The 21911-nt window shown below is 42.6% G+C and overlaps 1 pseudogene; it reads left to right on the top strand.

Annotated features, from left to right (window-relative positions):
• The window catches only part of LOC143387209 (teneurin-4-like), a 266697-nt pseudogene that overhangs the window by 95001 nt on the left and 149785 nt on the right, over positions 1-21911 (top strand).

Raw genomic sequence — 21911 nt, 5'->3', positions numbered from 1 at the left:
CTGGTGGCACTTTTATTGATAGCATGCATTTCAACTTTTTTTGTTGGCACATTTTTAATTAAAATAACATTTAACGGTTTGAAGCTAAAAACCTGATGTTTCTGCCTAGGAGTTTAAAGGGAATGATAACATATGGAGAAGTTTAACATTTAAATTGAATTTTATTATTTAAAACAGTAAAATATTTTATGACTACAACAATACCCTGCCAAGCTCCATTTCAGCATTAAATGTGCTTTGTAAGGAGTCTCACAAAGCCAGGGAAAAAAAGACATTTTAATTTCTTATTCCCCAAATGCTTTTTATAAAAAGTTCCACAAACGTGTTTTTTTTACAAATGGATTCTTGTTCTCTTCAAGCATCTTCTAACATCTCTGACAACACAAAAAGACTCGGAGCCAGAATGCCCAGGGGTCCTTCCTAATGACAAACAAAATGTAGCCTGCTGACTTGATCTGGGTCTTCCGGGCTACTAAGGATGGCCTTCCTCATGTCTCTGTGGTCTCCCTTGTCCCTTCCCTACTTTTCAGAAGGCCGATGTCTGACAGGAAGTTAAGGTTTATCTCTTTCATGTGAGTGTGTTTAATTACTTAAGAGGGGAAGTTTGATAAACAGCCTTCCTTCCTGGCCCGGTGCCTCCAGAAAGCAGTCACTCTCCTGATTGGTGACAGAAATGGGCAAGAGACCTCACCCCTGACCCTCCATAGGGATGCTAGGCATCGGGCGGGGGGCCTGGGTTAAGTTTCCAAGTATATTCTAGACTTTGTGTATGAACTTGAGAAATTATGTCAACTTGACCTTCTTTAACATAAAAATGATATTCACCTCCATCCAAAGACCAAGAGGGATTTTTCAGACATGTATCCTCCCTTTGAAGGACTTTCTTCCTCATCTTTCTCAACCCACATCCGTGCTCCAAACACAAACCCCCATCCACGTAGCTGACCTCAGAATTTGGCTTCTGATTTATACACCATCCAGTGAACTTTTAAAATACATAGCTCCACTCAAGTCACACCCCCCACTGCTGGAAAACCATTCCAAGTAGGAGATTCAGTACCCACACCTTGCTCCCTCCAGCCTGCCTATTTTACCATGCAGCTCTTTATACACACACTCTCACAAAATCACAAAGTTATTCTCATGTGACTGCAAATGATTATTTTTAGGATCAAAATATATTTTAACAAGCTGTGGAATTATGCAATAAACAGATGGCCCTTGGGGAGGACCCATACATACTGCTCTGGAAGAATGCATATTTTTAGCAGAACAATTTGAGCATCACTGTGGTGGGGGGCAGTTCTGAACCTTCTTATTCCTGTGAGTAGGGGGATGCCTGCTGGCAGCGGAACACTACAGGGGAGTGAGGCTGAGCAGAGTCCTGGGTGCTGGGACGCTGATTCCTTGTGTCACTTGTGGTTAACCAAGATGCTTTTGTCTTCCTTCCTTCTATCTTGGTAGGAAAACCCAGTAGTTTCTTTCCAGAGGACAGTTTTATAGACTCTGGAGAAATCGACGTGGGGAGATGGGCTTCCCAGAAGATTCCTCCTGGTACTTTCTGGAGATCTCAGGTGTTCATAGACCACCCTGTGCATCTGAAGTTCAATGTGTCTCTGGGAAAGGCAGCTCTGGTCGGCATTTATGGCAGAAAAGGCCTTCCTCCTTCACATACTCAGGTAAGCAGAACCCTACCTGCCTACTGACCTCCTTGTGCTCCTGCTCAAATCTTTACCCAAGTCAAGAAGCCCAACCCTGATCCTAGAGCCCAAAGGGAAGTTGGTGTATTTGCCACCCTCTCAGACCCTGCCTTTCAGGCAAGTGAGATTTAATCCCTGAGGCTTTTTGCAAGGAAGAAATTATGAGAAATTTCTCAGTAACCTTTCTGCTATTACTCAGTCTCCTAAATTGTGTTACCCAGGAAATGTTATTGAGAGAAAAAAAAATAGACAGTGAGTTTGAGTCCTCTTGTTATTTGCTGTGTAACCTGGTATTCATTACTCATCCTCTTCTAAGCCAGTTTCCTAATCTGTACCAGTGCCCACTTTGCAGGGCTGTTGTGAAGAAGAAAGAGTAGCATTTATAAGGCAGCCAGCATATGGCCTGGCTCAAAGTAAATGTTACTCCCCTAATCTCTGGCATTCCTTCTCTCCTTCAAGGTTACACTTTATGCAGACAGATGTGCACCAGAACCTTTGAAGAACTTGTCCAAGAGGCTGGGGGTGTGGCTTAGTGGTAGAACATGTGCTTAACATGTGCAAGGCCCTAGGTTTGATCCCTAGCACCAAAAAAATAAATAAATAAATAAAATGAAAAAATAAGAACTTCTTCAAGATGATTGGCATATTACTAATAATGAATGGCATACAGCAGAGACTTATGCAGTGTCCTCCTAGCTCTGGAATTGGAGTAATATAAATCATAAGCATCCTCAGGTGTTCTAAGGCCACATGCAGTCTTCCTAACCCCGGTAGTCAGTTGAGATTTATAGTTATAAGCTAGACAGATAAATTTGCTAAGGATGGAGTCACAGAAAATAGAGGGAGCTTGAGCCCCTGATGACTGCAGAACTGCCATGCTAGTCCTAGAATTCATGCCTCCACACAGTTTTCATGAAGTAGAATGACTACCTATCTTTTCTGTTTGTTTTTTAAGAGCTAGAAAGATGGATGGCTACTCAATTTGCTTGCTTGCTAATAGGTCAGTAGGGCTTAACCACCTATCTGTTATTAACACTGCATGTCTGTCTTATCTGGAGTCTTATGCTAGCAGTCTCAGATCAATTGGCATTTGAATTTGACACAGCATGCAATTATTGATAGACTTTTGGACTAATCCAGTTCAGTTCTTCTAAATATCTCCCTGAAACTGGAGCCATTTAGAAAACATTATTGACTAAAGACAGATATAAACCAAATCTTCAACTGTTCGTGAAGAACATTCCATTCCTACCAACACTCCAATCCCAGCCTGAGACCCTTGAGGTTCCATCAGTACTTGTGTAGAGCTCAGGACTGGGTTTCTAATCTTGGGCCAACATTGAAAGAGCATGGTTCTGTTTTAAATGAGGCCAGGTGAAGACTTGCCACACTTGCAGCAAAAAATATTTCCAAGACTAGGAAATAATGCCCGAATGATGCCACATTCACAAGAGAGGAAGGAGAGTATTACCATGAAATATAGGATTTGAGTTGGTTGATAGCTTTCCTGCAGCTTCTGCCTCTCTGTTTCCTTATGCATTCCCCCACCCCGCCCTGCCCCCGCCAGGAGAAGCCCAAAGAAAACATGGCATGTGCTGGAGCAGATCCGCTGCTAATCATACTTGTTTTGTGCTTTAGTTTGACTTTGTAGAGCTGCTAGATGGAAGGAGGCTCCTGACCCAGGAGGCACAGAGTCTGGAAGGACCCCAACGCCAGTCTCGCGGTGTCGTTCCCCCCTCCAGCCATGAGACCAGGTTCATCCAGTATCTGGACTCAGGAATCTGGCACTTGGCCTTTTACAATGATGGGAAGGAGTCTGAAGTGGTCTCCTTTCTCACCACTGCCATTGGTAAGAAGCTCCAACTTCTGCTGTCTCTTTGGGTAGGAGGATACTTGGGACTTTGGGGGTTAATGCCAACAAGAGAATGAACGTGTCTTACTCAGAGCTGTAGATGCCACTCAGAGTATGGGGTGGGGCTGTCCTGCCTGGGCATGCTGGAGGAGGACTCAGCATGAGATGCAGGTACAACACGACAGACAGAGGGGCCATCCTGATACCTTCCTCATGCTGTCTGTGTGATGATGTATGGAGCAGCAGCCACCTTTCCAGACCAAGGGGATGGAACTAAGAACCAGACGGGAGTCTTGGATGACTGGCCACATGGCAGGAACATCTCCCCTCTTGGCTCTTGGTTCTCACCTTTTCATCTTCTGAGTCTCACTTGGTTCAGTTCGCTGACTTATTGTTTAGATTTGGCTTGATTTTTGATTTTGGAGTCAACAATCTCTGGGAAAGAGGATAAAGGCTGGATAGAGAGTAAGAATAGCAGCACAGAGGGCTGGAGGAGCCATGTGGTCAGTCAGGTGTTACTGAGAGCAGAGGTGTCCTGGTCTCTGACAAGGGGGAGCCCTGGTGTCTTAAATGAGTACAAACACCATCACTCTTAATCATGCAAAAGGGCATGGCCACCTCAGGTCTATGGGTGTCTAGGTAGCCTGCTTCCCTCTTGGAAGAATTTCTCTTCTTTACTAACATAATAGATAGAACCCATCTCTTCCTTAGGTGACCATGGTGTGCTGAGGGACATAATCATCTTGGTGGTTTGGGTCAGAAAACGTGTTCTGAGTTCTGAGTTCTGAGTCTCTATTGGATGTACTGTGATACAGCCTGGAAATAAAATCTCGAGAGAAAGACAGGGCTTCATGAACCAGAACACCTGGGAATGGAGTGTCTGCCTAACGGACATCTCTGTGTCCTTTGGAGTTTACCTGAGAACTCTATCTCAGTCTATGGCTGGGAGTCTCTCTGACATGGAAAATGGAGTTGAATGAACATCTCTGAACTTGATACTAGGTGTCCTAAACTCATGCGAGACCCTGGTTCTTCCTTCTAAATAGCAGTGGTCATTTCAGGCCATTTTCTTCTAATTCACCATTTCATCCTTAGTTTTGAGGCAGAGGGAATCTCCCCATTAAATGCAAGGCATGGTTAATAAGCTTCTGCTATCAATGCAGCCTCATGGCAAAGTGAAGGAGGTGGGATCATCAGGCAGCTGGCTCTGATGAAGGAAACATCCCTCAGTGCTGCCCTATTTTAGAGGTCTGTCCTAGCTGCAGGACTCAGACTGCCTGGAGGGCAGTCTTCGGTCTCCCTGGCACCCGGTGGGTCCCCATTGCAGTTTCCTCAGTTGGTGAGGGAGTGAGTGTGAGCATGGCCTTTCCTGTGCCCAGGCTCCCATTAGCAGGACTGTGGACAGTCACAATCTCAGCAGGTGTGCTGCCATTGGATTCTGCCCTGCATGTCTTCTTGAAGCATAGTGCAAAGCATGCTCAGGTCCAAATCTCCACCATGAGCTTGATCTTTCACCCCACACAGATCACTCAAGTTTTTCAGCTCTTGGGGTCTCAAGATTCTGGAATTTGAAGCTGCAGCTTAGCAGTTGGAGGTAACATTGAGATGGAAAGTGCAGTCCCAGTCCCCATCTTGATAGCCCAGTTCTGGTCCTCTCCATCAATGAGAGTGTCATTTTGTGGGTTTGCTAGGCTATAGTATCTGCATCTTTTCTCTTTCTGGACATGGTGGCTTCAATTTAGGGACAAAATTATCAAATTATGGTGGTGCCGAAGTTATAACTCCCTGGTCTCCCAGCTCAACTCTTCCTAGACACAGTTCACAAGCAAGAATAGAGCACCAGGTTTGCACAGAACTAGGAGTTTTTATGGTCAGATTTCTGTTTTAAGAATGGTATAAATATGAAAGGATATTAATTTAAACTCCCAAAGAAAACTACTTTTAATTATGATATGCATCTTTGAGAAATAAAATGGAGATAAGATTTGCCAACTCGTGGCTTGTCAGTGACAGCTAGCTTCTTTGTCTTAACTGGGGTGATGGTTCTGCTTTTCCCCTGGCTGCTCTGTTTGCCCCTTAACCCTGTCATGTCTATGGGATTTCTTGTACTTCTCAGACTTTAATGTACTCATGAACCACTTGGGGGTCTTGTTAAAATGCAGAGTCTCTTCCAGCAGGTCTGGGGGACCTGAGATTCTGCATTTCTGGCCAGCACCCAGTGATATTAATGCTGCTATGGACCACATTTTGAGTAGCACAGGTTTCTGGTACCTCATTAGTGGTTCTCAAACACTTTGGAACAAAGAACTCTGTGGGAGGCTAGGTAAAAATTCAGATTTCTGGGCCTTTCTTCAGAACTCCTGAATGCCTCCCGTCGGGCCAAGTGATGGTGATTCTGATGGTCTGTCAACAGATTTTGAAAACAAACACCACATGAGGGACTACCCTTCGTTCCTTCCTTCCCTCCCTCTGTCCCTACTTAGTTTTGCAGCCATAGGCAGCCGTGTCACCTCACTGAATCTCAACTTTTCTTGTCCAGAAGCCAAAAATGTAAAAGTACTTTGCAATCCCCATTGTGAAGATTAGAGAGAGAGATATAAAATGCCTAGCACAGCTTCAGGCCTCCATATGTGCTCGATAAACGGAAGCTGTTAATATTCTCTGCCATCCTTTTTCTCCTTCCACTTTCTCTTGCTGGCTTTCTGACCTATCTGTCTCCATTCAAGCTACAGTGATTGTTTAATGAACACCGTTCTTTTTCCCCCCCTTTAATACAAAAACAGACCGATTCTGATGTTGCTATTAATACCTCTTTCCCCAAGAGTCCCTGGCATTGAGTCTCAGCTGTCTGTGATCGTTACCTGTGAGCTGTGAGTTGTAATTTGTCTTGGCAGGTTAATTAAAAGTTTAGGTCTTGTTTTAGTGAAGTCATTATGGTCCCAATATACAATTGTAACTCTCGGGTTTGCTTAACACACAAATTGGAATATGACCCTCCCTTCGTTACACATGGAAATGCAGACCAAGAATTTTAAAAGAACTGAGTTGTCAGAATCCAGAGTATTTATGTCTGTTTGTAATTAAGTAACGGGAGAAATAATTTTGTTTAATTTAATGAATGGCTGTATTGTGTACGTTTTTGCTTTTCCCTCCATTTAATGCAATCCAGCTGATGATTTTAAATTAAATGAGTTTATCTTTTGCCTTGAAAAAAATCTAAGAGCCTTTTACAAACTGTATACACAAATATATCCTCACAGAGACCTGATGTCACCCGAGCTCCCAGGGAACAAATGCATGTACACACATGCTCACACATGCCCCGCGAAATCCAAGACAGTTTGAAAATAAAACATAGCAGCTCTTTTCAGAAAAAATAGTCTGCCCCACCCCATCCCCCACATGCTCCTTGTTGAAGGAGGTAGGAGGACATAAACCACTCGCGGGGGTTTAATTCACCCCATCACCATTTACAAAGGGTTTTCGCATACATTCTTTAAATCTTGCAGGAACTCCATGAGGTGATTATTCTTATTTTTATTATCATCCCTGACTGCAGATGAGGAAATGGAGGTTCAGGGATGTTGAAAGAAAAGCCAGGACATGCATTCGAATCTGTCTGACTACAAAGCTCGTGATTTTCCTTCTTAAGCAATCTGCCTCCTCCCAGGATCCAGCCCCTTTGGGGCACCCACACTCATTTGTTTCCCATCCATTTGTTTATTCAGCATTTAGGGAGCATCTACTGTGTTTGGGGAACCATGTTTATCACTCTCATATATGTAGCTTATTCCTTACAAGAGCCTTAGACAAGAGATCTTTTAAGCTCCGATTTACAGATGAAGAAGTTGAGGCTCAGAATTTAGTTGACTTGCTCAAAATTAAGAGCAAAGCCAGAATGAAAATTTGGACTCTAAATCCCACAAAGTCCCCACTGTGCCACAAGTAAATATTTTGTCATTGCTACTAGTAAATATTTTATTACTGTTTGTATTATATGAAACATAATTTCCCCTTGTTAACTTGCCTCCAATTATAAGTAACCATCTTACATCAACCCAGGAAGTTTTTTTGAGAAGTCATTAAAAAGACCATGTAGAAAATCTCACAGCGTCCAAATTTTTAAAAATAAAAATACCTTTTGTATGAATTTCTTGCAACCCCAAGACCTAACAAGTTAGTATTACAGCATTTGGGGTCTTCAGATAGATAGCCTCTTATCTTTTCATTTCAGTTGATGCTGAAGCATAAAAGGATAGATCAACTTGACATTGCAGCAATGTGAGCCAAGCTGAAAAATAACAGAGGTGTGTTACAGTGGATTTCAAATCCCAGAGGAGAGAAATAAGAATCATTGGCAGGAAACAAAGACTGGGAATTTTTATGAGAAACATGCTCTGAAGATCTTCTTGGTGCTAATTGAAGAGTCTGTTTATGCCCAGGAAGCCACTGGAAAACAATCCATGTCCAGGGACTAGACACAGATTTAGTCCCTTCCCTCCCTCCCTCTCTCTTTCCTCCTTCTTTTTATCCCATTATCCAATGAATATTGCATCCTTTCCCTTTTCCAAGATGGGGATGCAGGAAAGGTATGACATGGTTCCTGGCAAAAGTAGCTGGTAGTCTTGATTAAGCGAGATGAAAGCCTTATGGAGCAAGTGTCTCTAAGCCAAGGAAAAGAGCAAGAAAGGCCACCCCTGGAGCCACCAGCCCAAGGGCCAGGAGGGTTGGAGGAAGGGAAGGGCTTGTCCAGCTGGATGAGCCAGGGAAGGCTGTCTGGATGAAGTGACATTTGATCTGGACCTTAAAGTTTGGGCAAAATTTTCACATTTAAAGAAAGAAAATGGAGGAGCCTGCAGTGCTGCTCGATGGGAGCTCAGGGTGCCCTGAAGGGGGAAGCAGTAATCAAGGAAGAACCTATGACGCCACCCTACAGAGAGTTCATAAGCACTGGGTGTCATGACAGGCTTTTGAGTAAGAGAACGAAATGATCAGAGGTGGGGGGTTTATCTTAAGAGGCCCAGAACAAGAGTCCATTAATTTATGTGGTCAGAGGGTTACTGAGATTGAGTCTGTGATTTCATGAGTGCACTGCAGGGGGCTGGGTGCCAGGGAAGACAGAAGGGGCCCATCTGTGATACCAGTGATATTTTTCCTCTGATTTCCCCATGATCCATTCCTCTTTGTTTCTAGATCTGCCTCGATACTTGCACCTACATTTCTATCTTCTGTGGGTCATCAAAATTGGGTCCTTCATGATTTTCCAAAGACTGTGTTAGACTTGCCATTTTTTCATTTCCCTTGCTTTGATTGGGCATTAGCCTCTGAGTGCATTTACAAGGATCTAGGGAGAAAAATCCCCAGCATTATACACTGTAATTTGTGTAAGAATCTACCATGACCTCAAGGAAGAAACTCAGAAAAGTGATTGAAGAACAATTTTCAGTTTTTAATAATCACCTTCCATACCCCACCTCATGTCCCCTTCCTTTGAATATACTCTAAGATAGAAACACAGCAATGAAGAATCCAGGTCTCTTGGTAATAAATTAACCTTCTTGTAAATGACATTGGCAGCACTTTGTGAAATTTCTAATGGAAACACTTCTTTGGAAAAGTGCCATGTGAATTCACCTCTCCTTGATACGGTGATTTATTTGGAGCAATCTGGTATAAGTGGAATGAAATTGTAGGCCAAGGGAGAGCTCAAGTCATCACATTGGAGACAGACTGTGGCCAAAATCTGTTAGGAGGAAGAGAGCTAGGAATATCAGAGTGCTATATCTGCAGAATCAAAACCTAGCCCCGCCAGCAGCTATCTCTGCTCGCTGAAGGACAGGCTGCCCCACTGTCCCCCAACTCCTTCTGCTGCCCTGCAGTCTTATCGTGGACTGCTGAAACTGAATTCTCTACCTGGATTTTCATGGCAGGAAAGAAGAAAAAGTAGCCCAAGGACACCATGAGTGCCTCTTTGTAGGAAACACTAAGAAATGTGTTTAGTGTGTCCATAACCTAAATTTTATCCAATCAGCATTTAAGTGAAGTTTTAATGTCCTTCCGCTCATTCTAAGTCTGGGGTGTTTCTATTCAGGGCCAGGATGGCAGTTCAGTAGTAGCATCAGGGACCAGGCTCTTTCCACCCTGTGCTCTACCATCCTTCCTCTGATTTATTGGTTTCATACCTCCTGCCTCATGGTCATAAGATGGCAGCTGCACCTCCTGGACTCATCCATTTGTCTTGTAGAAAGAAGAAAGGGGAAGGATGCAGGAAAGCAGAATGTTTCCTAAATCATTTAACTTGCATTTTTTGGCAGAGTTGTGTCACTTGGACACTCAGAGCAAGAGGGAAGTCTTAAAGTGAATATTTTCAGCTTGGAACATTGGCACTCTGATCAAAATTAGGGTTCTCTCAGGAGGATGGGAAATGAATATTGGGATAGACAGCCAGCAATATCTGCCACAGACTTCATTAAGACATTTGGTTCACAAATAGTAACAGAGTCCTCTTACCATGTGTGAGATTCAGACCCAGGCATTAGGAACAGCCATGAGACAGGCAAGCTTGCTCCTGAAGACTTCATGGGCCAGTAAGTTAGAGGAGGTGAAGCTGAGAAAAGGAGAAGTCACCCATGTAACGAGGTAGAGGGAATATATTTTAGTTCAGGCTCTTTGTATCACCCAAGAGACCAAGGACTTCTATCAGTAAGCCTTGAAGCCTCTTGCTTGTTGCTTTCAGATGGACAGACAGCAGGAGCAAGTCCTGATCAGTGGACACCAGGTGGTAGACAGACCTAGATAGGGTCAGTTTGTTAATTTATTCATTCAGTCAGTATTAACTAATTGCCTTTTCATATGCCATGTCCTGGGCAGGCATTCCATGTCATGGTACGTAAAACAGCCAAGCTTCCTGCCCTTGTACTTGTAGACATGCTTGAGACATATTAAGAGAGAGCCTCAAATCTATACATCCGTGGAAAAGTCCATGATCATAAATGGCACATTAACACTGTGGCAAAGAAGAGTGGGCTCTCGGGAAGCAGTGGGCCTCACACAGCTGGCTGGGCCAGGTGCATGATGAGCTGTTCAGATGAAAGTTGGAGGAGGAATGTACAAAGCAGAGGGAAGAAAGTAGAATATACGCAAAAGCCTGGGACAGGAAGTTTCTGGGAGTGCTCCAGGAACCCTATGGGGTCACATTGTGGGTGTGGCCATCAAAGGACTAAACGTATCAGGAAGGACTGGAGAGGCCACCGAGATCCAAACTGCTCAGGGTCTTAGAATGCTTTGTGAAGGGTATCATTTTGTTTTCAGTTTAGGTCAAAGGCAACAGGAAGCCCCTGTGGAAATCTAGGTCACTTAATCTGATACACATATGCAAGCATTCCCAGGAAGAACTGGGAACGTGTTAGGAGGCTCTTCCACCTGTCTAGGCAGGGCTAATGCTGTCTGCTCCAGAATGGAGGCCTCAGAAGTGGCGAGGAGGGAGCAGATTTGAGCCATTTTACTGCCCCTTAGAGACTGTTGGCCAGCTCCAGGGGTTAAGATGACATTTCTAAGGGAAGGAACAAATGGAGGGCAAAACAAAGGAGGGCAGAAGAGATCCTTCATTAAGGTGAGTTTAGATAGGCAGCTGGCAGAGGGGCCTGTGGGGGGGTCAGAACTGGGAGGCAGGACCAGGAGAATATGCTGGTGGAAAGCTCAGTGGAGAGAGTCCAGGTACTTGGGGCCTCATCCACATCAGCAGTTCAGCCACCTCCTCCACCCACAGCCACCATGCGCCTCACTCCATGTTCAGTTTATGTTTTTGCCACTTGGGTTAAGGAATGCCAGAAGCCTTCACACACCTTTCATTTGTTTAACTTTCACTCTTTTGAAGATGAGAAAACTGTGGCTTCTCAAAGTCATAAGACTTATCTAGGGCCACACAGCTACCCGATGGCAGAGCCAGGATCATAGTTCTAACCACCAATTAAGTACAGATTCTTTGCCAGGTACTATACTCAGTACATCATCATTTCCCAAACAACCCATGAGTCAAGTTAAATATATTTTCCATGTTATAGATAAGGAGATTGAGGCTCAGAGGTCAAATGTCACTGGCCAAGGTTTCACAGACAGGAACCAGCAGTTAGTTTAGCAGTATGCATGACCTTTCTTATACACCAGTGAGCAGATCTGCATCCAGGTTTCTAATGTGGTGATATCCATGTGTGTTCTGATCCACTCATAGTCAGAATATCATAAAGATAAACATGGGCTTAGAGATGATGCCCCTAGGCTTGCAGAGTACCAGTGGCTCACAACTCATGGGACTTTCAGCCTTGTTTAATACAAAACCTCTGCCCAGGCCTCACCCTGCTAAAGAAGCCTCTCCTCCTTCCCTCCCTCCATTCAGATGGGGAGTTTTCAGTAGAAGATATTTTCTTAGTAATGGTTTTATTTTTTAATGGATGAATAAGTGTCCTGATAGCTCTATGCTTTGTCAGTTGCTCATCCCCATCCTGCTCATTGGGGGTTCTGCAGCCACACTGCTGTTTGGGGAGGGTTCTCCCACAGTGGTTGGTGTCTTCTCTCTTTTCCTCTATGGTGCCACTGACATGAAGGACATCATTAAAAGTGTGGCCTCTTGTCCTGTAGCACACCCTTAGAAATAATCTAGCTGCCACTGATATGGGAATCTCTGCCAACTCTGGCATTGGTGGTAGATAGTTCATGTTATTGGAGACAGAAGTTCATTTGGAGGTAAGGTTGTGACCAGAGAAGTAGTGTGATCCAGAGAAAGGCAATGCTTGGGAGTCAGCTCTGTCTGCACTATGTATGTATGAGCTGAGGGACTTTGGGTAAGTCTTGGCCTCCCTGAATGCCTGTGTCATTAGCAATCAAACCTAATTTAGAGAGTTTCACAATGATGTAAAAACATATGATTCATGGAAGGTACTTAGCATATTTTTTTGGGTCTCTTATTTATTCATCATTTGTTAAGCATCTACTTTGCTAAGTGCTAGAGTTTTGCAATGAATTAAAAAAAAAGACTTTTCCTTAGAAAGCCTACAGTCAATTGGGAAAATTGACCCTTTCATAAATAATTCCCACATAATATGGGCTGTGCCAGCAGAAGTCCAGGTAAGCTCAGAGAAGGGTCGCCACCTTTGCTATGTAGGCAGGGCCTGTGAGGCATAACAGACTTATTGTGAAAAAAGTGCTGAGTGGGCTGGTGGGCAGTGTGCAAATATGATTTTTAGCAACACAGGGACAGCAGAAATGGGACCAAGAAAGGAGACATAGGAGTACTTTCTTTCTATGGGGGATGTGTTCTGATACCTCACAGATAGTACTGAACACCATATATATTATGTTTTTGTCTATATGTAAGACCTATGATGAAGTTTAATTTATAGATTAGCTAACAGTGATTAACAATAATAACTAATAATAAAATAGAACAATTATAACAGTATGCTATGACAAATTATACAGATGAGGTCACTTTCTCTGTCTCTCTCTCAAAATACCTTTGAAAAAAATGGTACTGAGTACTGAACCCAGGGCTAGGTCAAGCACTCTGCCTCTGAGTTATATCCCCAGTTCTTTTTATTTTGAGATTGGGTTTCACAAAGTTGCCCAAGCTAGCCTTGAACTTGGGATCTTCCTGCCTCAGCCTCCTCAGTAGATGGGATTACACGTGTGCATCATCATATCTGGCTTAAAAATGTCTTGGTAATTAGAAGAAAAGATTTTTGAGTATTCTCACCACAAAGAAAAGATAAATGTTTGAGGTGATAGATATGCAGATTACCCTGATTTGATCATGACACAAAGTATACCCATATCAAAATATCACAGTGCACTCCATAGTATGTATGGTTATTATGTGTCAATTCAAAACCTTAACAATAAAATCTTGTACTATATTTATCAAAGTTGACTGTAGTAAGTGAAACCAAGGGAATCAAAACTATAGGTAAGGAAAGACTACTGCATATGGAAAAAGTCACCAAAAACAGAACAAAAGAAAAAAGAACATATTAGTTTGCTTGGGCTGCCATAACAAAGCACCACAGATAGGATGGCTTACAAAATTCATCTGTCTCAGTTCTGAAGACTAGACACCCAAGACGAAAGTGTTGGCAGAGTTAGTTTCTGGAGAAGCTTTTATTGCAGGTGGCTTCCTTCTTGTTATGTCTTCCTGTGATCTTTTTTCTGTATATATGTGGAGGGAGAGAGATGGCTGGTGTGTCTTCCTGTTCTCATAAGAACACCAGCCCCACCATGATGACCTCACTTAACCTTTATTGCCTCCTTCTGGACCCTGTCTCCAAATACAGTCACACAGGGGGTTGGGACTTCAAAATTTGAATTTGGCAGGGAAACCCAGTTCAGTCCATAATAAGAGACATCAAGGAGGTGATAAGACAGTAGCTCTGCTCAACCAACTGATGAACTGGCCAGAAAGTATCACTGTTTTGGGGTTGGAGATGAAGAAATGTCTAGGACCAGTGACTCACACAGGGACACAAGGCATCTTCTGAATCCAGTCCCGTAACTTCTTCTGAAGCCTGGCTGCTTAGCAGGCCTTGGAACATGGCAGACCTTCATCAGAGGGTCAGCGAACTCCAAATGAGAAGGTCAAAGTTCACTGATATTCTCTGCAGTCTAGAACCTTCTGCCACGAGCATGAACTTCTTATGGGCAGCTCTGAAGAAAAGAAGGCACAGGTGCCAGTTCCAGGCACAGCAGACACCAGGATGAGGAACGGTCTTTCTCCCTGAGGGGTTTATGCATCTCAATCCTGCAAGATCCAGGGAGCAGAGCACTCATGGGGTCTTTCTTGGCTGTTATTACTTCAGGTCAAAAATGGAATGTTCTGAGGTACTTTATTTATTCTTATAAATTTGACCTCCTTCGATTCCATGGGGAATTTTTCAAATGTTCCATTCTAGTTTTGGGGCTTTTCAGTCTTCACAAACTCCTCCCAGCCTCTGTGGAACTACTTGACAAGTCTATTAATGTTAATAGATAACTACTTTTTCAATGCACAGACTATCTAAGTATTATCCTAGATGTTTTCCATAAATTCTTTCAAGCCTCTAAAACAAGCATTCAGAGTAAATATTTTTCCCTAAAGGAAAATGAAACTCAGAGTATTCAAATGACCAGGTATAAGTGAAATACCTGCTCCGTGGAGAAGCTGCAGTTGGAAATCCAGATCTGGCCCTAAATGCCACATCTTTCTCCCCATGTTTTTTTTTCCTCCCCCCACCCTGTCCACTTATGGCTTTGAATGAAAATGCCTAGGAGACACAGAGAAGAGCCCAGTAAACTAGGGTAGGGTCACCTGGAAGGGCCTTGTAGCCAGTTTGAGAGTTTGGTTTAGAAGACAGTGAGGAGTTTGGGATGACCTTGAAGCAACAATTAAGTCAGGTGTTACTTAGATTTCTTTGGCATGGTCTCTGTTCAGATGAGTTGCTTTCTTATCCTGAGGCAGGGAGAGAATTGGAAGACTGTTTCTGTAGCCATTAGGGTAAGATGAGAGAATAGAGCCGGAACTGGGGCAAATGCTGCTGCTTTTTTATAAAGGAGGGGTGCACTACAGGACATTGTAGGCTGGTCTTCTTGACCACTTGTATTTTAGCTGTAAAAGAGAGGCAGGAAGTTTTGACCTTCAAGAATGGATGGATGATGATGCTGTTAACTAAGTTAGGAGATAAGGAGGGAAGTGGATTTGTTGGGGTGGGGGGAGAGGCAGGAAGACACAAATTCACATTAGATTTGAGCTGCTAATAGAATTTCCAAGTGGATGTCAGTTGCTGGCAATGGGCAGATGGATAAGGAAGCCTTGACGTGGGGATAGCTCTGAACTGGAGACAGAGTCCATGGGCATCTCATGGTGGGTGAGGGGGAGCAGGTGGGAGGGTGGAATACCTAAGGAAATGGACAAACTGAGAAGCGGGAAGTCAATGTAGAACCCCAGCATTCAGAGGATGGGCAGAGGAAGGCAGGTAGAGATTAACCTTGGGGAAAAGTTAGGGAGATGATTATGAAGAAACTGCTAGAACTGGTCATTAGGATGACATTGGCACCCTCCATGGGAGCAGTTTCCAGCCCTGGTACAGGCAGAAGCAGGGTCACCATGAGTTCAGGAGGGAATGAAAGGCAGAGCGGAACAATTGCTTCTAGATGGAGCAGGCAAGGAGACAGATGGGCGTAACCTGAGGAGGAGGCAGGTTCAAGGAAAGGTTTATATAAGGTGGGGGAGCTTTGAACATGTTGTCAGCAATGGGAAAGGAGCCAGGGGAGAGGACTGGAGCCCCCGGAGAGAGGGGGAGATGATTAATGGGAGGTCAGGGGGAGCAGAGGGCAGAGGCAGGAGGGTAAGCGCTAAGAGGGAAGAGGAAGGCAGGAGAGGGCAGTGCGGATAAGGAAGGATGCTGGGTCGATTCATGCTGATTGCAGGGTCAGCAGCACTTTCTAGAAATGGGCTGCTCTATTGCTAAGCTGCTGTGCCTGAATTACATGTGTTTCTTCTGTGTAAAGGCAGCCTCGACACAGCACTGAATCAGGTATTGTGCAATAGAACAGCAGGGAGAGAGGCAATGAGGCTTAATGGTTAGAACATGGATGTGAAGCCAGATGGCCTGGTTTGCATGCAGCCTCTGCCACTTATTAGTAGCATGACCTTGGGCCAAATAGTTAATCCACTAGTGTCTCCTTTTCCTCATCTGAAAAAAATGATGATAATGTTAGTTCCCACATCATGAGGTAATTATGAAAATAAAGTGAGTTAAAATTTTAAAAATTCTGAGAACAGTGCCTGGCACATGGTAGGTATCTTACAAGTGTTTACTGTTGTTTTGGTGTGTGCTGTCTGGGTCCCAGGAGGTTTGAAGTTTGATGCATGCATCACCTAGTTTAAAGTCTATCTTTTCAGTATCTTTTCAGACACAGGAATAACTATTACTTATTTAATATAAAGATGAAGAAATAAAGTTCAAAGAAATTAACAAACTTGCCTACAGTTACACAGTGAGAGAGAGCAGAGCCAGGGTGTAAAGCTAGACTACACCAGTTGAAGAATTCTGCTCCATCCACCCTAGCTTTCACTCCTGGGTTGCTCCCAAGTCAGCACCCACTTCCCCAGCCACCCAGGTTCCCATTCCCACCTTAACAGGAAGACGTGAAGGCTGTACTTTGAGGACCATGCAGGTATGAGTTTTGTCACTAGCAGGCACTTCTCTGGGCCAGAGTGTGGACCTAGGATCTGAGCTTGGGGAATGGTTTCTTCACAATCAAGCCAAGATTTAGTGATAGCAAATTTGACAGAGGTTTTGTGCTTGTTTCTTGCTGCTTAAACAGAGCAGAGAACCTTCTGTTGAAATGACAGGACAATGAGTGTTATATGAAGGGTTATAAAAAATTATAAGCCAGAGCACTGTGAACATCTGGTTTCAGTTTGAGTCGCTGCTTATTCCTGCCTTTATCTGAGCACACTCATGTTCTGGGCTAATGGAAGCACAGTTTGTTTCAGTCTTGGTTCATATTACATGTCAGCCAGATTTTATATTTTTGTTTGTGTCATAGGTCAAGAAAGTCCATTCAAGGGTGCAAGAGATGGACTATAAAGTTTTTAAAAAGTGAGAAAAATTCATATACACTGAATCAGGACAGTCTGAATGGTATCTTTTCAAAATAGAATTTGAGTTTTCTTAAGTGTACAGATGCAAGGTATTCCTTAGAAATCATGCATTTGGAATGATGCTTACACCATCATTATCTCTTTATTTTAAGTGATGGAGGAATAAGTTAAAATACATTAAGCTTTTCCTAGATGCCAAGTACTACTAAGCAAATATATCTACATTAACTCATTTTAATTCTCATAACCAATTTGTGCAATCAGAGTTATTACCCACATTTTACAGGTAAGATAGGAAGTTGTGTGCAAGGTCACACCCAGGCAGAGCTAAGATCCTACCCAGGTATATCTGGTTTACACTTATTTTGCAAGCTTTCCATGCTTTTTGAATGCATCATGCTGAGATCTGGCCTTTGTGTCCAATAAGTGATTAAGATATCTCTGATGACCATGTTGAGTTATAAAAATACTAAAAATATAACAGCATAGAAAACAACGATTTCTAGTCAGAAGTCAATGTCATGCTTTGCTTCCTGATTAAATATTAGAAGGATTCCTTTAAAATCATTAACAAAAAAGATGTGTCTATGGATTTGTGTTTTATTACTTTTTTATTTTTTTGCAGTACCCAGGGGTGCTCTACCACTGAGCTACAACTCCAGACCTTTTTGTTTTTATTTTATTTTTTTTTTAATTTGAGACAGGTTCTTACTAAGTTGCGCAGGCTGGCCTCTAACTGAGGGCATCCTGCCTCAGCCTCTAGAGTCCCTGGGAATACAGATATGCCCTACCATAGTTGGCCAGTAGGTGTTATTTTAGAAACTTTGACTAATATAAAGCCAAACAAACACAAGAGACAGAAACAAAGTTCTCATTTTTGTTAAGGATGGGTTTGTATTCCTGGGGAACGCAACAACACTAATTGAAAAACTATATTACTCAATAAGAATTCAGAACTTGCAACTAGAGTACAAGATAGCTTTTCACAAGTCAATAGATTTTTCCATATACCTGAAAAACCACTTATGAAATATATTGAACAATGTCCCAGTCAAGAAAATTAATAAAAATGAAAATATCATCTTAATGAGAACTGTATGTGATCTGTGTGACAAAAACTGCAAAATTTTATTGGGAGACATAATGTAGGACATGAATAATTAGGAAATGTAACGTGTTCCTAGATGGAAAAGTGAAATACTCTAAATAGGTCGATTTATAGGTTTAATGGAATGCCAAACAGAATCCTAAAGGGAATTGAAGAGCTTTGATTGAATAGTTTAAGACTTCATCTGGAATAATAAACAGATGAGAAGCATGGAAAAAAAAAACAAGAAAGAAGAATAATGAAAGAGTACTCGTCTTTAAAGAGCCTAATGTATAATAAATCTATAATAATTAAAAGAATAGAAGTCAAGCAGTGTAGTAGCATATGATTGCCTAGAAATATTACCAGTTATATGTCAAAACTTAATATTTGAAAAAGGAGGAATCACAAATGAATAGAGAAGAAAGCTTAGTCACTAAAAGTTGTTGGAATAACTTGGGAGAATATTGGCATAAGCCAGAGGCTGCAAAATGACGTTCAGTGGAACAGATGCAATGACACATGGATGTGGCCAATAGACACAGATAAGATTTGGGGCCTGAAGGGTTGGCCCACTCTTTATAAACTGAATGATTCCCATAAACTATAGGTTTATGGCTTTTCTTAAAAAATAAGAAGACCAAATTTCTTTCAGGAACAAGCCCCTGTAAATACATTGTATTTGGGCAGTCTTCACCTTGTCCCTTCTTATGGCCAGCCTGCTGTCCCTTTTGACCTACCTGCCTGGCCCCTTGAGGAATGTGGGTTTTAAACTATCTTTCAGACTTCACCTCATGCCATATGCCAAAATTAATTCCAGATGGGTTAAAGAGGTAAATATTTAAAAGTCAAACTACAAGAGAATAAAATCTCTGGTTTGGAGGAGGACTTTCAAGCTTAAAAGTCATTGACGAAATCATAAAGACTGACAAATGTTTCCATAAATATTTGAAATTTCCATATGTCTAATAAAACTGATCAAAACAAGAAGAAAAATAGTAGATTGGAAAATACTTGCAGTAATATCAAGACCCAGGGTGTGTGTGTGTGTGTGTGTGTGTGTGTGTGTAGTATTAAATCTCAGATGCTGTGAGTGGGAAAGGATTGTGATCTTATAGGCAAATGGCTAAACTGATGTGTGGAGAAGCTCCCCAAAATATGTGGTATGATAAAAACATACATGAAATATGTTTAACCTCACTAGTAATTGAAGAAATAGAAACTAAAATCAGGCTGCATCAGCTTTCTTTCTACCTAACAAGTTAGAATTCCCCAGGGTCCTGTTGAGGCCACAGTGTAACTGTACCCACACACATTACTAGTTGCGTGGTAAATCAGCACAAGCCTTCAGGAAAGCAACTTGGCATTTTATATTGAACCATGAAAATGCTCAACTTTTGAGTTTCTCAAAAAGAAATTACCCAATACCTAGAAAAAGCTGCATGCTTATCACAACCTCTTCTACAATTGTGACAATTGGGGGACAATCTGAATGCCTAATAATTAGAAGTCATTTAGGTAAATTATGGAATAGCCACTCAATGAATATTATATAACCATCATTACAAATAATTGTGAAAAGCCTTTAGTATGGGAAATGCTTATTAATTTTTAGTCCCAGAAGTAGAACACAGAAGTCATACTTACCATATAAACACATCTATTAATAACAATTTAATCTACCTAATCCATGAAGTTTAAAGGAGGAGTTTGGGCTGGAACTCAAAGTTGCCAACTCTGACACCACAGTTTTTCCTGCCTTCCCACTTCCTCCCTGCTGTAGAGGCCAAGGCATGGCTCCCAACCTGTGGGTAAAGAGCAGGGTGGTCAGGCTGATGAGAGATGCTGGTACTCTTCCCGTACTGTGCCCCTCCCCGCTAAGGCCAATGCTTTAAAGATCCTTGCTGATGGGACTGGGAAGATGAGACATTCACCATCCTTATACCTCCAAGAACTTGGGTTTTCTAAAAGTTTCCTCCTCAATAGACTTGGTGAATGTGATAAAATGGACAAATCTAGAGGACCAGAAAAAGCTCTGTGCCCTAAGCGATATGGATATACCTATTTCTTGAGCACTCTATCACACACACCTGTATGTGTTTACATATTTTAAATATTTTGTTTTTTGAAGAATTGCATTAAGGGATAGCTATGATCCCTAAAGAATCCCCTGCTTCCGCGGTCAGCTTCGCTTAAGGTGAAAGACAAGACCCCAGGTGGTCTGCAGAGCTTGATGCCTAAGTGTTAAAGAACACAGGGAAAAGGTTTAGTGGGGATTCACTTCAAGAAGAAAGTATATTTTAAGAATTCTAAGATTTGAAAACCTGAGCCTGCCCTTCTGTTTCCTGTATCCCCTGTGCCCAAAATGAACGAGAATATTCTGTGTAGCAGAGTTTACCATGACAGTAATAATCCCTTACATTGTATAAGGCTTTCAGCTTACTGAGCATGGTGACATGTGTTGTTTTTTTTTTTTTTCATTTTTATTTTAATCTTCACAACCCAGTGAGGTAGGATGGCACTAGGATTATTGTCCGGATTTTGTAGACGTAGCAGATGAGGTTCAGAAAAGTTAAGGCTCTTTACTGAAAGGCTCTTTGATGGGTCTGAGATCATAACAGGCAAAAGGGCAAGCTGAGGTCTAAATGCAGCTCTCTTGCTTGTTTGATTGCCTCATTCATTTGTGTTTTCTGGCCAGCATGCATTCCTTCAATATGTTTCTCTCCTGCACCTCCCATGTGCCTTGTACTCGGCTGTAACTGTGGTCCCTGTTGTGAGCAAGGCAAAAGGGACCCTGCCCAGGTGGATCTCAAAGCCCATCCAAGGAGAAAGGCATTGATGAGTGATGTGATGTGAAGAACTATAAAGGGGTGTATGGTGCATTAACAAGGATGCTAACCTAATTGAGTGGAGGGTCAAGGAAGGTTTATTCTGAGTATACGATGTGTAATTGAGGTGAGTGATAAGAGAGGGGAGGGGAGGAGGGTTTAGGACTGATGCCTGAGCAAGGGCAACTTTTAATGGGTAGAGGGAGAGCCAGAAAGGAGAATGAGGCTGAGTGACTACAGTGGTGGAAATACCAGAAAGTGTACTGTTTTTAAAGCTGAGGGGAGAGAGAGAGAGAGAGAGAGAGAGAGAGAGAGAGAGAGAGAGAGCTTCTGAACAAAGGACCAGAAAATCCTACCAGTGCTATTGGTCATCTGTACCAATTCTCTCTCTGCTGGAGTCGCACTATAATGAGAGTAAGGATTTTAAACAAGTACATAAAGAATAAACCCCTAAGGACAAAAAGAATAAGAGACAACCAGCAAGAGATGTCAACAGACCTTTGGAAAACAGAAAGTGGATGGAGTTGGTGGCAAGGAGAAGAGTGAACATGGAGCACCTGCTGATGGAACTGTCAGTGAGAAGCAAAGTCCCAGATAACCTCAGAAACCATAGGCACCAGGGATGGCAGAGGCCAGGGGGAGGCACAGGACTGGGAACATGGAGGGATTCAAGGCTGTGTAAGATGGAAGTAGCCACAGTCAGACCCTTCGGTTTCCTCCCTTATCACACACAGACAAGCTGCTCCCCTCCCACCCCAGCAGGGCATCTGGGACTTGTTCCTTAGGAATGTCAAATGGAAGGGCTCTGGAT

This window comes from Callospermophilus lateralis, unplaced genomic scaffold (assembly GCF_048772815.1).
Source record: "Callospermophilus lateralis isolate mCalLat2 unplaced genomic scaffold, mCalLat2.hap1 Scaffold_279, whole genome shotgun sequence".
NCBI classification, from domain to species: domain Eukaryota; kingdom Metazoa; phylum Chordata; class Mammalia; order Rodentia; family Sciuridae; genus Callospermophilus; species Callospermophilus lateralis.
This window is presented reverse-complemented; position numbering and strand designations above follow the sequence as displayed.